Here is a 15,739-nt window from a genome sequence, read left to right as displayed (position 1 = left end):
AAGCTGAAACCCGAGCAAATACAAAGCCTGCCTTGCAAAGACAGCTCAAAACACTCTCCCTCCCTGCTCGTCTCACACAGAAGCTGGCCAGATGTGGCAGTCACAGGCATGGGAGGGGCATGGGAGGCTGAAGAAGAGGAAGGAGACAAAGATGATACCAGGTCTTATATTTCAAATACTTAATTTTCAGATTTGATCTCTTGGATCCCAGGCTGGCCTTGAACTTACTGTGTAGCGGAAGTTGGCCTTGAACTTGGTTCCCCTGCCTCCTCCTTCCTAATGCTGGGAATACAGGTGGGCATGATTGCACCTGGTTTATGTGGTGCCCAGGATGGAACCCAGGGCTTTGTGCATGCAGGGCACACACTCTTTTCTGCTGAGCTGCATCCCCAGTCTGATCCCTGAGTTTCAGATCCAGCCATTTGGAAGGATGATGCTACCACCCCTGAGCTAGGGGTTGCTGAAGGACGGGCAGTTTAGGGTAAAGACCCAGAGTGTGCTAATTTCTTTGCATAGAGAGCCTGTTATGTGTTTACTTCATGGGGAGCTACAGCCAGAACCAGAAATACGACTTTTGAAGTCCAGGGCAGGATGAAAATAAAGAGGTAGAGAGGTAGTTCAGGCAGGTAAAGGTGCTTGCCACCTAGCCTGACTAAGTTTCATCGCTAGGACCCACACGGTAGAAGGAGAGAATTACCTCTCACAAATTGTCCCCAGACATGCTGTGGCATGCATTCCCCCCACCACACACACAAGACAAAAATTAAAATATAATCTCTTTTTTTTTTTTTTTTGGTGGGGGGTTGGGGGGCGGTTGAGACAGGGTTCCTCTATGTAACAGCTCTGCTTTCCTGGAACTCGCTCTATAGACCAGACTGGCTTCAAACTCACAGAGGTCTGCCTGCCTCTGCCTCCCAAGTGCTGGGTAAAATACAGTCTTAAAAACTGAAAATGCGCCGGGCGGTGGTGGCGCACGCCTTTAATCCCAGCACTCGGGAGGCAGAGCCAGGCGGATCTCTGTGAGTTCAAGGCCAGCCTGGTCTCCAAAGCGAGTTCCAGGAAAGGCGCAAAGCTACACAGAGAAACCCTGTCTCGAAAAACCAAAAAAAAAAAAAAACAAAAAAAAAAAAACTGAAAATGCAAAGCCCCTGTTCCAAAGTTAAAACTCTAAAGCTAGCAACTTCAGAGCGTTAAACCAAGCAGAGAACCCTCCTGAGTGCTGGGTTCTCTGAGCAGGTTGCTTGAAGCTGGCCCCAGCCCTGGCTCCATGGAAACAAAAGGAAGAGGTTAAAGCCGGCTTCTCACACAGCTCACAGGCCATGGCAACCCAGAGAAGCAAACTGTCCTAGCTGGGCTTCTCTGCTGCTGTGATGAACACTGACCAAAACCAACTTAGGGTTAGAAAGGATTTATTTCAGCTTACGACTCTCAGGTCACACACACTCCATCATGAAAGGAAGTCAGGGTAGGAACTTAAGTAGGAACCTAGAGGCAAGAACCGAAGCAGAGGCCCTGGAGGGGTGCTGCTTACTGGCTTGCTCACCCTGCTTTCTTGTAGTGCTCTACCTGCCCAGTGACGGCACCACCCACAGTGGACTGGGCTTTTCCGCCTCAATCATCAATCAAGATAACCACCCGAGGGCTTGCCCACTGGCCAACCTGATAGAGATAATCCTGTAAATCAAGCTGACAAAAACCCTACCAACAGGGAAGTAAACAAAGATGGGTACTATTTCTTGTCTTTTAGAGACTCATGCCAAAATATCTGCAGATGAAACAACCTGGTCTGAGTTTTTGCTTCAAAATAATTTGGGGGGATAAAGGGAAGCAGGGAGTCCGGCATGTTGCCTTGAGTCCATTATTGATGAAGCTGGGTGATAATACATGAAATCTCGACATAATGTGCTTTAGAATTTTATATGTGTTTGACATTTTCCATCATTCAAAAACACTTTCAAGCCTGGCATGGTGGTCCCTGCCTGCAGTCCCAGCTATGGAAGAAGCTTGAGGCCAGGAGTCCAGGGCTCCAGGGCTCCAGGGCTCCATTCAACTTAGGCAGCATAGTTAAGACTTCGTCTCAAACAAACAAAAGCCCTGGGGATGGTGGTTGGAATGAGAAATGTCCTCTATAGGCTTGTGAATTCGAATACCTGGTCCCCGGTGGGTTGTGCTGTTTGGGGAGGTTAAAGGAAGGAAGTGTAAGCAGGTAGAGCCTTGCTGGAGGAATGATGTCACTGGAGACAGGCTTTGAGTTTATAGCTTGACCTCACTTTCAATTTGTTCTTTCTGTTTGTAGGGAGAGATGTGCTCTCTAGGACTCTTGCTTTGGCTGCCTGCTGCCACGTCTCCCTGCCATTACAGACTGTCCCTCTGTGAGCTCAAGGCTTCTTCCTATAAATAGTTTTTTGGTCATGGTGTCCACGGCCACAGCAACAGGAAATCAGTGATTCGACGATGCATGGAGCCAAGCATGGTGTGAGTTTGGTGGAGCATGCCTGTAATCCAGCATTTGAGAGGCTGAGGTGAAGGATTGAGGCAAGATTAGGTCATAAAGCCAACAACACTTCACCCTGCTCCTTCTGGAGCCTGGCTATGTAAACATACAAATTCCAAAGTGAATAAATTTCCAAAATACTGTTAGTCCAGAACAGGGCAGACTGGTTCTGACGTGTAAATCACCTGTCGTTTAAACCGTGTGTGTGTGTGTGTGTGTGTGTGTGTGTGTGTGTGTGTGTGTGTGTGTGTGTGTTTGCACATTTTGTGTTTGAGCATATGATCAACATCAGGTCTCTCGCTCAATCACTCTCCACCTACCTTTTTGAGACAGGTCTCTCACAGAACCTTGGGTTTACCGGTTCAGCGAGGTTGGCTTGCCAGGGAGCATCAGGGTTCCTCCTATCTTTTTCTCCAACCCTGGGATTACAACTGTGTGCTTCAGGAGGTGGAGGGAGAAGGTGTGTTGGCTTTTTATGTGGACACTGGAGATCCAAACTCAGGTCCTCGGGCTTACATGACAAGCAATTTACCAACTGAGCTATGTCCCCAACGTCCTTGCTGCCTCTCCCCCATGGCCAGATTTGTCTCAATATGTAGCTTTGACTGGTCTGGAACTAACTATGTAAACCAGACTGGCCTTGAACTCACTGAGATCCACCTGCCTCTGCCTCCCAAGTGTGAGATTACAGGCCTGCAGTACCATGCTGGGCTACCCCTCCCCTGCCCCTTTTGAGATAGAGTCTATGAGTTAGCCCAGGATGGCCCCAAACTCATTATGTAGCTGAAGATGACCTTAAATGCCTCATCTTTCTCCCTCTGCCTCCTGAGTACTGGGATTAGAGGCATGTGCCACCACATCTGGCTTTATGTGCTGCTGAGGACTGAACCCAGGGCCTCATGCTTGTGCTAGGCAAGCATTCTACCAACTGAATTCAATTTTTAGCCCCTCTTTTTTCTTTCTTTCTTTTTTCTTTTCCTTTCTCTTTTTCTTTATTTTCTTTATTTTATTATTTTTTTTGAGACAGTTTCTCTGTGTCACCCTAGCTATCCTGGAACTCACTCTGTAGACCAGGCTGGCCTCAAACTCAAAGATCCACCTGCCTCTGACTCCTGACTGCTGGGATTAAAGGTGTGTGCCACCACACCTGGCTTAGCCATTCATGGTTTGAGACAAGCCATTCACTTGGCCCAGTTAGCTCAGGTTAGCCTCAAGTTCTATATATAGCTAAAGATGACCTTGCAAAACTGCTGATCTTTCCCTTTCATCTTATACCATCTTCCTAAATCAGGTATTATTACTTGGGTTTTTTTTTTCTCTCTCATTCTCTCCCTCCCTCCCTCCCTCCCTTTCTTCCTTCCTTCCTATCTTTCTTCTAAGTAGCTCAAGTTGGTCTTGAACTCACTAAGTCCCTAATGATTCCCTTGCCTCTAACCTCTTAAGCGCTGGGTTACCAGTATGCACCTCCATGCCCAGTTTCATACAGTGCTGGGGATCAAACCCAGGGCTTCATGCACAGTAGGCAAGCACTCAACCAGCTGAGATCTATCTCCAGCCCCCCACCCCCACCCCCAAGCCCCTAAATTACAGGATCCAGTTTTGGGCTGGTGGGAGACTTGTCTTCATTGTGGTAATGCAAGATCTTGGGAGCTGTGCCCCGTAGGGTCAGGGGTCACAACAGACTCCACGAGGAAGCAGGTTGGCTGCTGGGACTAAGACCCTAGTATTGTCAGAGGAGAGGTCAGGATTATGTCTAGGATAGAATTATGTGGTCCCTGTATCCTCAAGCTGAGGTTTCTACACAAAATAGATGCCTAAGTAACAGAATTGACTTTATCACAGCTCTGGAAGCTTCAAGTCCCGGGTCAAGGAGTGGACAGGCTTGGTTTCTCCATGGCCTTTGCTCTGTTTGTGCAATCCCTGGTGTCTTCCTCTTCTTGTAAGGATGCTCGTCACACTATATGAGGATGCCACTGTGATGTTATCATTTAACCTCAATTACTTCAGAAGGCCTTATCTCCACACATACTAAGGGGTAGAGTTTCAAACCATGAATTCTGGAGGGACAGCCCTCAGCCTCTCCCTGAACTTTGACCTCGTCATCACTGTAAATAAATTACAATCAACATGGGAGACCTGGCTCAGGGGTTAAGAGCACTCCTTGCTCTTCCGGAGGGCTCAAGTGCGGTTCCCGGCACCTACATGGTGGCTCATTACCATCCGGAATCTGACACTTGCTCATGCCCATATGAACATACATGCAAAACCCTCCTACACAGGTGAAATAAAATAAATATCTAAAGGAAAATGATAACCACAAAACATTTATTGAAATAACAAGTAAAATCTGCACTGTCTATTGTATTTATCTTTGACTCACTGAGCCAGACCAGGCGGTGGGGCAGGGCGGAAAGAAGCAGGTTCTCGGGCCAGTGGGGGAAGGCTTCAGCTTAGAGGTGTTCCTGTGGCCCTCTCCTCTCTGCCCCAGGTGAAGATCCACAGAAGAACTGATGTGAACTTAGTAAAACCATGCACTTTAAAAAGCATGGCTTTTGAGCCGGGCGGTGGTGGTGCACGTCTTTAATCCCAGCACTCGGGAGGCAGAGCCAGGCGGATCTCTGTGAGGTCAAGGCCAGCCTGGGCTACAGAGGGAGTTCCAGGAAAGGCGCAAAAGCTACACGGAGAAACCCTGTCTCCAAAAACCAACCAAACAAATAAACAAAAAGCATGGCTTTCATTGCCTGTGGGATGCGGTCTTGGTTAAGCCATACAGCCATTAATCTTGTCACTAAGGGCCACCCCCTCGATCCCTTCAGGTACACCGTTTGCCACTGAATTAGTCATGGTTTGGTTTGGCTGTGAGTGAACGAAAACCCAAAATGACCGTTGCTTAACAAATCAGACAAACTGAACAATAGCAACCTGCTTCTGAAAATCTTTAGGGTCCAGTCCTTCCAGTGACGTGTGAGGATGTAAGGAAGGGACAAACAGACAACAAAACAGAGCAAAAAAAAAAAAAAAAGAACAAAGCGAAGGGTCATAAGCCATAGGGATCTCACATCCATCCATCCTGCTGGCCCTGATTTAGTCCATGGACCACGCTTGCCCTACAAGGGCAGCCAGGAGTCATGTCCATTCTGGGTGTCTATGTGTGGCATTAAAATTTGTTATTGCTAGGAAACATGAGAAAAGCAAGCGTTGCTAGGAACTGGGAATCTGCTTTGTAACAGATCCCTGAAACGTTCTGGACTTCTGCAGCTCCGAGAATCAACCAAGATGTTGACTGAGCTTTATATTTAAAGTGACTTTTTTTTTTTCTAGTGTTAGGGCTCCAACTCAGGGTCTTGTTTATGCTAGGCAAGCATTCTATCACCCAGCCATATCCCTAGCTCTTTAAGGAACCCTTAGGGCTGCATCAGTGGGTAAACTGACTGCTGAGCAAATTCATGGAGACATGAATTTGGATTCCTAATACCCACTTAGAAAGCCAGGCATGGTCATGCACATAAGCCCATGCTTCCAGTATGATGGAGACAGGAGAGCGTATGCATCAGCCAGGAATTCAGATACACCTACCTCCACCTCCCAAGTGCTGGAATTAAAGGTGTGCACCAACACCACCCAGCATAAAATAAATAAATCTTAAAAAACAACCCAAACAAATAAAACAAACAACAACAAAAAGAAACAAGGCAGAAGAAAAGTAAAATGGCCTCCCGGGCGAACGTGCTTGCTGCCAAGCCTGACAAGCTGCTTTCAGTCACTAGGAGCCGCACCGTACAAGGACAGGATTGCCTCCCGTGGGCTGTCCTCTGACTTCCACGTGCATGCTATGGCATGTGTGTACCCACACACATGCACACTCCTACAAATAACAAAATTAAAAAAAAAAAAAAAAAGGTGAGTGGTGGTGGCCCATCCTTTTAATCCCAGCACTCTGAGTTCGAGGCCAGCCTGGTCTACAGAGCAAGTTCCAGGACAGAAAAACCCTGTCTTGGAAACAAAACAAAACCAAGATAGAGAGTCATAGAGGAAGACACTTGACATTGACCTTTGGGGCCCATAGGTGCACGAATGAGTGAGCACACCTGCGCACACACACACACACACACACACACACACACACACACACACATGCCCACAAACACCGCAGACAGGTACACATACCACACAAGATTATTTTCATGCTTTCAGAGTTCACAGGTTCCCAGATGAATGGAAACAGGTAGAACTGTGCAAGATGCTATGAAAGCATTGCTGCGGCCCAATCAAAGGGGACTTGCAGAAAGCACCAGTTTTGTTCTACTGGAAACCTCCTAAATCAGTTCCTCCCGGATTACATCTGGATGTCTAGTCTCTAGACTCTAGAATCTCATTAGGTATCCCTGAGGAGCCTGGAATTCATCATGTAGACCGGGCTGGCTCCAAACTCAAAGAAATCCTACTATCTCTGCCTCCCAAATGCTGAGGTTAAAAGCACACATCATCAAGCCAGACAATATTTAATTTTTTTTTCTTAAAGCAACAACAACCACCCCCACCACGCTCCCCAGCCCAGGGTCTCAGGTAGTCCAGCTGGCCTTGAAATCACCATGTAGCTGGACATGACTTTGAACTTCTGATCTTACTCCCTCTCCCTCCTGAAAGCTGGAATTACATGTGTGCTCTATATCCAGTTTATGCAAGTCTGGGATTGAACCCAGAGTTTTGTGTATGCCCATCAAGCATTCTACCAACGGAGTTACATCTTCAGTCCATGTACCCATAGGTCTGTAAATTTGTACCCATGGGTTGATAATGGGGTGTACTATGTTGAAAGAGCTAGGGACCACTTGAAGGGGACAAAAGGCCTAACTCTGGGCCCTTACCTTGAAACCCACTGAAAGCATACTTTCAATAGTTTTGTGATAAAATAGTAGATAAAGTCACAAGGCTAGAATGTTTACAGACAAGGGAGCCTATATGACTAAACCAAGTTAAAACAGTGTGGCTCAAGGCAGTCACACAATCAATCACCCGATGAAAGCAGGGAAAACTATTAACCAGAAAATCCTTGTGCCATGAAATGCTCGTGGTGAGCCGCCCCAGAACCAACTTCAGGATCAACCTGTCAAAGCTAAATCACAGCATTTGCTCTTTCTTGACCTGAAAATTCCTAATTTTGGAGGCCCCACAGCTGGGCAATACATTATTGACTTCCCACTGGCCTGCAGGAGATAAGACCTCTGATGTGGGTTATGGTAACAGTTGCCTTGGTTACTTCTCAGAACCTGAAGGAGCCCTTTGATAAACACTGGCTTTTCACTGTAACCTACAGATAATATCTGATGGGTGCCTAATGTGACATAAAAGGCTTGGCATCCGTCTTTAAATCGGGTCTGTTCCCTTCGCTCCTTAACCCTGGGGTCAAATTCTTCCAAGCTTTACAGGGAGACTCGGTGATCATTTAAAATGCTGTGCCCAAGAGCCAGGGAGATGACTCAGTTGGTAAAGTGTCTGCCCTATAAATCTGGGGACCTGAGTTCAGATCCCCAGAACCCACACAAATAACTGGGTGTGTGGGAGCATTGTGGGGTGGAGACGGGTGGATCTCTGAAGCCAGGGATCCTAGCCGATCTCAGAAAACATAGATGGAGGAAAGATAGTTGATATCAGCCTTGGATCTCCACACCTGTGCTCACACACATGCATGCAACCTGTACACACACACACACACACACACACACACACACACACACACACAATGCATGCACACTCACACGTTTCGTCGAAGACTATAATACAGTTTTTGTTTTTACCACAGAATCTCACATTGTAGCCCAGGCTGACCTGAATAACTCAGGGGGATGCTCCCGCTCAGCTTTGTGTGAGCCGGGATTAACAGGCATGAGCCATCACGCCCAGTGTGCTGCAAGCTGAACTTCATCATTGTCCGCTGGTGCTGGTATGAGTACCCTACTCTGTGCTTTCTGGGCAGCTCAAGCCAGGACAGCCCCCCCAGCCTTATCATTAACGGCCCCACAAACCGTCGGCCCGGAAGTTTGTGAAAGAGGATGATGTCAACAGGAGATACTCCACAGTTCCTGAGTTGAGTCACGGCTCTTAGCCTGCAAACCTCCATGCTGGAACGCTTGCACACAAGAAAAACTTAAACCAGGCCTTATGGCACATTCCTGGAACCTCAGTTTTGGTCAGGCTGGGGCAGTGGATTGAAGTGAATTAGAGGCCAGCCTGAGCTACATAGTAAGACTCTGTCCCTAAATAAGCACATAAACAAATAAATAAATAATAGGATAAATAAAGAGGAGGAAAATATGGGCCCATGACCACCAGACAATCACCAAACATAGACGTTCTTGGAAAAATCGGCAAGTGTCTGCCATTTCCTTGGTCCTGAGAATAGCAGCTGGCCTTTCTCTCTCTGCTATCCTTTCAGTGAGAGTGGAAGTCTACCAGTTTGGGCTTAAGTGAAGAAGCCTTGCCTGTCTTGATTGTAATGAGTGGCTTTTTATGCCACAAATTCCTGCTGTCAGGTAACAATGCCACCTTTGGCTATAGGAACAGATAACTCCAGGGGATGGGAATGTGGAGGCAGGGCCTTTATTCGGGTTTTCCAAGGTGTAAAGCAAGGCAGGTCAGAGCAACCATCTTTTGAGTCAGAGTATTTGAGTAATTTCAGCAGGCATTGGGCTGTGGAAGTGATAGCTAGCTGGTACCTGGCCCTCGGACGAATTAGGGTAGATGAAACACTGGCTTCAGAGTTGTGTTGTAGAATATTATTTTAAGATGTGTTAGATTTGTTTGTTTTTTGTTTTGTTTTGTTTTTTCTTTTTTCCCCTGAAACAGGGTTTCTCTGTGTAACAGCTCTGACTGTCCTGGAACTTGCTTTGTACGTAGACCAGGCTGGCCTCAAACTCACAGAGATCCACCTGCCTCTGCCTCCTGAGTGCTGGGATAAAACTGCCTGGCATGTTACATTCGTTTATGCTATAGAATATTTGTTTAATGATGAAAAGATGTGTTGCATTCTTTTATGTTGCGTTTGTTTAACTCTGTGAAGCTGTGTTACTTTGCCTGCCTGAAAACACCTGATTGGTCTAATAAAGAGCTGAACAGCCAATAGCAAGGCAGGAGAAAGGATAGGCGGGGCTGGCAGGCAGAGAGAGGATAAATAGGAGAGATGAGGAAGGAGTGAGATAAGAAGGGGCCAGCCTGCCGGGCGGTGGTGGCGCACGCCTTTAATCCCAGCACTCGGGAGGCAGAGCCAGGTGGATCTCTGTGAGTTCGAGGCCAGCCTGGGCTACCAAGCGAGTCCCAGGAAAGGCGCAAAGCTACACAGAGAAACCCTGTCTCGAAAAACGGAAAAAAAAAAAAAAAAAAAAAAGAAGGGGCCAGCCACCTAGCCACACAGCCAGATGCAGAATAAGAAGGAAAGAAAAGATATACAGAAATAGAGAAAGGTAAAAGAACAGAAGCAGAAGATAGATGGGAAATTTAGGTTAAGAAAAGCTGGCAAGAAACAAGCCAAGTTAAGGCCAGGCACTCCTACGTGCTGTGAAATGGCTCTCAAGAGGTCTTGGAGGGTTTGAGCCAAGGTGCCCGGTGGGTGAGGGAGACACACCATACAGCCGTGGCAGGTGGAGGCGTGGCATGGTGGAAAGTTACTCATACCATGCAGACACAGCATCCGCGTGGAAAGTTTTATGATTGAAGGGGGAGGGGAGAGGGAATAGAGAGGAGAGAGAGTGAGAGAAAGAGGGAGAGGGGAGGTGTGCACTACCTCCTGGAGAAAGAGAGAGAGAAGAGGAAGAGGGAAGAAGGGGGAGAGGTTTTCTCTTAAGGGGACTTTATGTAAGATGACAAGAGGACACTGGGCGGGTCCCCAAGGGGCGGGACAGAATGCTAACAATAAGTAGTAATAAGTCTCCATGTGCGATTTATTTGGGAGCTGGGTGGCAGGCCCCCAAAGAGCCAAGAGCCAAGAGATTAAAAAAAAAAACAACCAACTACAAGTTGGATAAGGGGCAGGTGCAGCTGCAGCCTTGAGACTTACAGATTTACATGTTAAAGGCACACTCATGGGCTTATTCCTAATTGTGTGTGAGTGTGTGTAGTGTGTGTGTATGTGTATGTGTACATGTACATGTGTGTATTGGAGTGTGGGTGCATAAGTGTGCAAGGGCATATAGAGGCCTGTGGGGGACCAGCCCCCACGTTTATGTCCAGGGTACTCTTGAGCAGGGAGAAGTGGGAAATATTTAGCTAGAGATACCTAGACGATGAGAGGAAAGACAGAAACACAGAATAGCCTCGGGAGGGCCTGGGTCAAAACCCACCAGCCCAGAACTTTATTCAAAAGGGCTTTTTATAACAATGCCAAGGGGTGAGGCAAAGAGATCTCCCCCTGCTAGATACAACCAAATATAGACCCTTCCAAACACCTGGTACCCAGGCCCGTGGTCCAATCATTTTCTTATGCAGTCCTGCTAGGTACAGCCACTAGGAAACCTTGGTGGGCTCCAACAGAGGCCAGAGGTTAAAACCCAGTATCTTCCTAATTCCCCTTTTTCTTCCTCATTCTTTTAAGGCCATTGTCTTCCTCTGAACCTTGGACTCACCATTTGAGCTAGTCTGGCTGGCCAGTGGACTCTAGGGATCTGCCTGTCTTGGCCTCACCAGTGCTGGGATTACAGACCTGTGCCATTCTGCCCACTTTTGACACGGGCACTGTGGTTCTAAACTCAGGTCCTCATGCCTTTGCAGCAGGAGATACTTAATGACTGAGACATCTCCCTAGTACTGCAATTACTGATTTATTTTCCTCTCTCTCTCCCTCCCCCCCTTTCTCTTGTGTGTGTGTGTGTGTGTGTGTGTGTGTGTGTGTGTGTGTGTGTAAATGCCAAGTATGCCAAGAAGCACAGGTACAGGTCAGAGGTCAACTGTGTGAATTGGTTCTCTCCTTGTACCACATGGGTTCCTGGGATCAAACTCAGGTTGGCAGGCCCCTCAGAAATCACCTTTACCTGCTGTGTCATCTGGAGGGGCCCCTGTAATCCCTAATTCTTTAGAACTTCAATACTCCAGAAGGGAAGTTTAGTTGTTCATCTAGAAGCCCCTTCCCACATCACATCAACACCTCAGGAGATACGGAGATACAAAGATAAAAACACTGTTAGTGACAGGTAGTGGTAGCACACGCCTTTAATCTCAGCATTCGGAGGCCGAGGCTGTTGGATCTCTGAGTTCAAGGCCAGCCTGATCTATGGAGCGAGTTACAAGACAGCCAGGGCTACACAGAGAAACCCTGTCTCAAAAACAAACAAAAACACCAAAAACAAACAAACAAACAAAAAACCCCCCACAAAAACCAAAACATGGCTAACATAGTTAGCAATAAGACACCCCAAGAATAGTGTACTTCACTGTCAACCAGGACAGACGGACTGACAGCTCCATCTGCGTGGTGATCTCTTTGTGTTTTTACAGGCAGGAGACAGCCGAGTGTCCTTAAGAGGACAGGCTTCAGAACTAGGCCTGAGCTATACAAGCTTGCAGATATATGACCTCGGAAGCATCCAGACCTGGGAAGCGCTCCCAGCCTGGGATACAGCATGTATGACCACTCAGGATGTTCATGAGAGTGCAGTGGGGAATGTGTGGGTTGCTTGGATCTCTTCAAGATCTTCTAGAAAGTTCAGCCTCAAACCTTGGCTTTGACTTCACGTAGTCCACAGCTGCTTGGTTCTACCCTAGCTGAGCAGCTAGAGTTTAATGACTGGTCAGTCAGTTGGTCCTCGCTCACCGTGTGGTTAAAGCCCCTTCCCCTTTAATGAGATTTGTTTTTCTAACTAGTCATCAAGAAAGGGGTGGATCAGAGAGACTCAGTGGGTTAAGTGCTTGCTGCAAAGCCTGAAGACTTTGAGTTTGAGCCTGGAGACCCTCGTGGAGGACCGAGAGAATTGAATTTCTCAGTTTGTCCTCTGGGCTCCATGTGCATGCTGGGGTGTGTATGGGATCCATGCCAGGCAAGCACTCTTCAGGCCTAGAAGCCTAGGAGCACTTTCCAAGCCTGCAGCACTCTTTGGAGCTCTTAAGTCCACAAGCCGCTCATGGTACTGAAAAATAAATGACCACTTCTGACTCCCTCTTGGGAGTCTCCTACTTTGTCTTCTCTCAAAGACATTCAACTGACAGACTACTCAAAGACAGATGCTTGAATTTCTCCAAGAAATAGGGAAATCTCTGAGAACTCACCATGCATGACAATCATCTTTTCTTTTTTCTTTTTTTTTTTTTTAAATGGTTTGTTTCTCTCAGGAAGTCCTGACAGCTTTTATAAAAATGTGCCATTGTCATACTTTTAGTCACAACACTCAGGAAGCGGAAGCAGGAAGATCCGGATCTCTGTTTGAGGTCGGCCTGGTCTATATAGGATGTTCCAGGTCATCCAGGGCTACACAGTAGTGAGGCCTCATCTCAAACAAACAAACAAACAAACAAAATACCAGATAGACAGCAAAGAAATAAAGCAAAAACAAAACAACAACAACAAAATCATGCCATAGTCAAAAGAAAATCTGGCCAAAATGGGGTATGCACATGTATAATCTCAGTATTTGGGAAGCTAAAGCAAGAGTTTTGCTGTGAGTTCGAGGCCAGTGTGGCCTCCACAATGAGTTCCCACCAATAAGGGATCAACAAAGTCATATCTCAGCAAACCAAAACACAAAGCAAATCCAACAAACAAAACAACAATCCCCTGTGGTGATATAGTGTTTGTAATCTAGGAAATAAAGCTTGCCTGAAGATCAGAGGACAGAGCCAGCCACAGAGTTAGTTAGCCATAGAGGTCAGGCAGTGGCGGCACACACCTCTAATCCTGGCACTCCGGAGGCAGAGATCTGTCTGGATCTCTGTGAGTTCAAGGCCACAGAGATTAATCCAGTCTAAAAGAGAAACAGAGCCAGGCAGTGGTGGCACACACCTTTAATTCCAGCACTTGGGAGTTACAGGCTTTTAATCTTAGCACTAGGGAGGTGGAGACAGGAAGGGATATGGCTGGACAGAGAGAGAAATATAAGGTGGGAGGAGACAGGAACTCTGTTTTTTGGTTTTTTGGGTTTTTTTCTTTTTCTTCAGACTGAGGAGTTGGTGAGGTAAGAGGTGGTGGCTGTGGCTTGCTCTGTTTCTCTGATCTTTCAGTTTTCACCCTGATATCCGGCTCCAGGTTTTTATTAAGACCAATTAGGATTTGTGCAAAGATCCCCCTACAACAACAACAACAAAAACCCCTGAGAGAGAGAGAGCGGGGAGAGAGAAAGATAGAATTCGGCTTCCCTCTGTAGCTCCATGTGTCTATCTTTGTTTCTACTTCCGTCTTTCAGACTCAGAGGAAGACCAAGGATTTAAAAAAGAAGCAGAACAGAAAGTTGTACAGTAAAGTCTCCCACTACGTAAAAGCAAAGTCCTCCCCATAGAGTGTCTGGGTCTTTGTTTTTTTGTTTGTTTTTTTTTTTGCTTCAAGAATCCTTCGCCTTTGTAGAAGAGTGTGTTTCCAATCCAATGCTTGATTGCATTGTCTTCAGCTCCTGGCGGAGCCTCAAAGTAAAGATTCTCCAGGGCTGGAAAGTTCTTCCCATCTTAGAGAACATAATTGTGTCTAAAGTTTCCACTCTTTGGTTCTTGTCTTCACAGATGAAAAGCTCCTCCAGAGGCAGAAGCCTCCAAGTCCCCCCTGCACGCCGCTCGCCTTTGGCCTGGCTTCTAAAACAATGCTTCTAGTCTGGATATGTCTACAAAGGGCTTCAAAATGTGGCTTCTTCTTCCTCCTGAACCACAGCAGAGAACACAGAAGGCTGTCTTTTTGTGAACAGTGACCAGAAAGAACAAGAATCCTGGTTGTCAGGAGAGGCACTGGGAACTTCCAGCCAAAGATTGCTATGGAGAAGGACGCTGGGAGCCTTGGCTACAATGGATGATCCGTGTTTGCATTCTCTACTCACTTTTTGAAATTTAGACCCAAGTACAGGAACTGTGGCCTAGTACATGTGTCTCTAATATGTAACCACATTTTCCCTTTCCAAAAAAAAATCTTTCCCAAACTTGTATTAATACTAAGTCCTCACAGGGCAGCTTAGTAATAACTATCAAATACTTATCATAACTACAAATAGCAAATTAAATATATTTATTGAAACTACAAGTATTTTTATTTCTTTTTTGTTTGTTTGGTTGGTTTTCTTTGTTTTGTTTTGTTTTTGAAACAGGGTTTCTTTGTGTAGCTTTGTGCCTTTCCTGGAACTCACTTTTGGAGACCAGGCTGGCCTCGAACTCACAAAGATCCACCTGGCTCTGCCTCCCAATTGCTGGGATTAAAGGCGTGTGCCACCACCGCCTGGCGTATTCTCATTTCTTAAGTGTACCTGTAGGACTTTATCTTATAGGCACATATACGTTTGTGCAAAACAATTGTCCTAGTCTATTTCCTTACCTTCTTTCTTTCTTTCTTTCTCTTTTTCTTTTTTTTTTTTTTTTTTGGACAGGGTTTCTCTGTGTTACAGTCCTGGCTGTCCTGGAACTTGCTTTGTAGATCAGGCTGGCCTCGAACTCACAGAGAGATTTGCCTGTCTCTAACTCCCGAGTGCTGGGATTAAAGGCACGTGCCACAACTGTCCGGTTCTAGTCCGCTTTCTATTACTGTGATGAAGACCATGCCCAAAGTAACTCTGAAGGAAAGGGTTTTGGATTTTTTTGTTTTTTGTTTTTTTTTTGTTTTTTTGTTTTTGTTTTTTCGAAACAGGGTTTCTCTGTGTAGCTTTGCGCCTTTCCTGGAACTCGCTTTGGAGACCAGGCTGGCCTTGAACTCACAAAGATCCACCTGATTCTTCTGCCTCCCGAGTGCTGGGATTAAAGGCGTGCGCCACCACTGCCCGGCGAGGAAAGGGTTTTATTTGGCTTACCTGCCCTAGACACAGTCCAAATCATTTAAGGAAACCAAGGCAGGACAGCAACCTGGAACATTGCTTACAGGCTTGCTTCCCATGCATGGCTTGCTCGCCTTGCTTTCTTGTACAACCCAAGACCACCTGCCCAGGGGTGGCACCGCCTGCAGTGGGCTGGGCCCTCTCACATCAATCGTCATCCGTGTTCAAGATGACAGCCCACAGGCTTGCCTACAGGTCCATCTGATGGAGGCATTTTCTCAACTAACGTTCCTCTTCCCAGGTGACCCTGGCTTGTGTCAAA

General features: G+C 46.6%; 1 long non-coding RNA gene across 2 annotated transcripts in view; it reads left to right on the top strand.

The window, feature by feature from the left end:
- LOC128112908 (uncharacterized) overlaps positions 1-14,696 on the top strand; it is a 38,736-nt gene extending 24,040 nt beyond the window's left edge. The window contains exons 4-5 of one of the 2 annotated variants that reach the window (XR_008219226.1): positions 2,297-2,475; positions 14,189-14,696. This is a non-coding gene — a long non-coding RNA (uncharacterized LOC128112908). Of the gene's footprint in view, positions 1-1,558; positions 2,476-14,188 lie in introns of both variants that reach the window. The other variant, XR_008219227.1, reaches the window with a different exon arrangement.
- The last annotated feature ends 1,043 nt before the right edge of the window (positions 14,697-15,739 follow it).

Source organism: Peromyscus californicus, unplaced genomic scaffold (assembly GCF_007827085.1).
Source record: "Peromyscus californicus insignis strain IS unplaced genomic scaffold, ASM782708v3 Scaffold_17__1_contigs__length_78620276, whole genome shotgun sequence".
Lineage (NCBI taxonomy): Eukaryota > Metazoa > Chordata > Mammalia > Rodentia > Cricetidae > Peromyscus > Peromyscus californicus.
Note: the sequence above shows the minus strand (reverse complement) of the source record. Positions and strands in the feature narration are given on the sequence as shown.